The sequence below is a fragment of the Convolutriloba macropyga genome, unplaced genomic scaffold (genome assembly GCF_964194025.1).
Source record: "Convolutriloba macropyga unplaced genomic scaffold, txConMacr16.3 SCAFFOLD_2039, whole genome shotgun sequence".
In the NCBI taxonomy this organism is placed as follows: domain Eukaryota; kingdom Metazoa; phylum Xenacoelomorpha; order Acoela; family Convolutidae; genus Convolutriloba; species Convolutriloba macropyga.
The window spans coordinates 14,596-17,514 of NW_027453104.1; positions in this window are offsets into that span (position 1 = coordinate 14,596).

Sequence of the window (2,919 nt, forward strand, 5' to 3'; positions counted from 1 at the left end):
GTCAACATATATTATTGGGATTAATCGCACATGGTTTACAATATATAATTATATATATCCAAAACAGCTGGTATTGTTGCTGCTGGTGCAAGCAGTATAATGAATAGAGCTAATACAGTAGTTAATGGTAGATGTTTTGGTTACTGCGACAAAGATAACGAAATTGAAAACCTGAGAACAGATTTTGTAAGTGATAGAAATTTTAATGGTAATCTGCGAAGCGGCTTCAAAGATGTTAGTTCTAATGACAATGCTAGTTTTAATGATAATGTTAGTTTAGTTGTTAATACTAGTTATGATAATAATTATAATGCCAGTTATAAAAATAATTATAATACAAGATATAAAAATAAATTTATTAAAGTGTTGGTTTTAATGTTGAAGCTAGCTATAGTATTAATGATAAAGCTAGTTTTAGTCTTAGTGATAAAACTAGGTGTAGTTATGATGATAATGGTTGTTATGGTAGCAGTTATAAAATATAATAACGATAAAGCTAATTACAACAAAAGCCCAAATGAACATTTAAGCGAACATTTGATAGAAGACCGAATATACAGATAAAATGAGGAATATATAAATAAAAGAAGATAAGCTTTAAAAAAAGATACGGATACCGTAAATGAAGAATATGATAATGAAGGAAACTTTAGTGCTGATCTTTTAAGATATATATTGTATGATGAGGCTAGAGAAAGTGAACATGTTATAGATAATGGATATATTGCTACAGTTTTTAATGCAACAGGTAACATGTAATTCATTCATTGTATGAACTGTAAAGATCATTCTCCAGAATTAATTGATATTATAACTCAATATGAATAATGGTTTATAAATGACCAGAATGTGATTTTATATGTACGGGATATTTCATTCTTAATAGTCAGCATACTTCAAGACATGGAGATGAAATAGGTAATTGCAAATGCGATTATAATTTACTCAAAGGTGTGTTTGTTTTCCAAATGATTGTCAAAATAAAGTTAAAAGCAATAGTGTAACTTTGTGGAAAAACCATCCGCAAAACGGTTTCCTAATTCAGGGAACCTGCTTCGCAGATGATAAAGCCAAAAACATTCAGAGAACCTGCATCTCAGATGATAAAGCCAATAATGACAATGTCAATGATCATAAGGACAACAGTAAAATTAATGACAACAGTAAAAACAATTTCAACCAGAAAACCTGCTCGGGGTACCGAGGGCAAAGTCCTTTGCAGATGATATAAACAATAGAGAAAACGCTAAAGTATGTTAAAATGCTGCATTATTAAAACTATAATACTTTTTCATAAAAACAAAAGTATGATTAAACAGTGTTTGGCATAAAAAATGTGTTAAAATTTTTGTCCTTCACAAGTTTCTGGAGGTAAAGTTTCAACACACTTTAAGAAAATGCTTGGAGCAAGGTAAAAATGTAAGCATTGTAATAAGACTTTAAAGAAATTAATGGCAAATGGTCAGAAATTTAATCAATCGTTATTGGCTGATGGAAAATTAATAGAATAATGGCAAATTATCTTGGTAAACTATCTTGGCAAACGGTTTTGTTTTGGCAAACTATCTTTGTAAACTGTCTTGTTTTAAGTGTAAATTAAACTGTTCGGAAAACTATCCTGAAAAACAAACTATCTTTATAAACCGTCTTTACTATAATTTTAATTTTAGAATCGCCTTTGACATTCAATGTTAAGGGTGTTAGAGATTGTGATGATTCCTTTAGGTTTTCTGGGCAAGGTTTTTATTATATTTATAGCCTTTTATCAAATTTTCGTATTTTTTACAACTTTGCTTCTACCTATTTTTATATATTAGCTTTAAGTCTTTTGAATTTTGCACATTTTTAAAATTCTACTTGTTGTTTCATCAATAAATGATATTAATTGTGGTTCTCATTAACTATCTGACGCGCTCTCCTTGAAGCTTTTTAACGGTTACAAAACATTTCAGAAAATTTCAACAACTGTGTTCGTACTTGCCAAAAGTTATTAGTGATATTTTGAGTTTTGTCCGCTTTTATACGTTTCGAGTTCTTATCATTCAACGGCGATATTAACATATCGTAGTTTTCCTCTAACGTGCTCTGAAAATACCCGTTTTTATGTTTATCACTTAATTGCCGTTAGGTTGCCTGGTCAAATGTTACAGACTGTGATTAAACTCAGTTGCAGTTATACAATTTTTTACTTACTCGCTGATCTTTTTTTTCTTGAGAATGCAGATTTTTTTTATCAAATGCAGATATTCTGTTCACAAATGTTATTGATTTTTGAAATCAGCAAGACAACTTAAGTAAGAAGTGGAAAGAAAGATAGAAATGTTTGGCAGCGTGAATTTTCACATGAGTTTGATTTTAAAGTGAAAGAAGGTTTTTAGAACAGAAAATTGTTTTCTGGATACTTGGTTTTGTTTGTGCTGACAAGCTGCAATTTGACAGCTATGTTTTAGCGTTGTTCGAATTTTCTGGTTAGCTTTTTATTCTAAATTTTTTTCAATCTTGCGTCTAGTTTTTTGTTTTTCAAATGAAAAATGTTTCAATTGTAATCAAATACTTATCATGTTGAGCTTATACCATCAAATCAATTTCATTTATATCGGTGCATTGTTTTTGAATATCCGCTCAAAGAGTTTTTAATTGCTCTCAAACAAAGTTTGTAGCAATTATTTTAGTCCTGTTAGTCTTTTTTTATGCAACATTTGGCTTGACCGGTTTTTCGTCTAAACCATTTGACTTTTCGTCATCCAAAATGGAATGAACAAGTAGAGCCCAGCGGGCATTAACTTCTCTTAGATTCTTTCCGCTCTCTAGTCTCAAAGTATGCGATTCAAAGGAACTGTTTTGGACACCTATACTTATGTTTTTAAGGGCAGTTTTTAGAGGTTAACCCCCTCCCAAGATTTCCCCTTCCCACCGGTG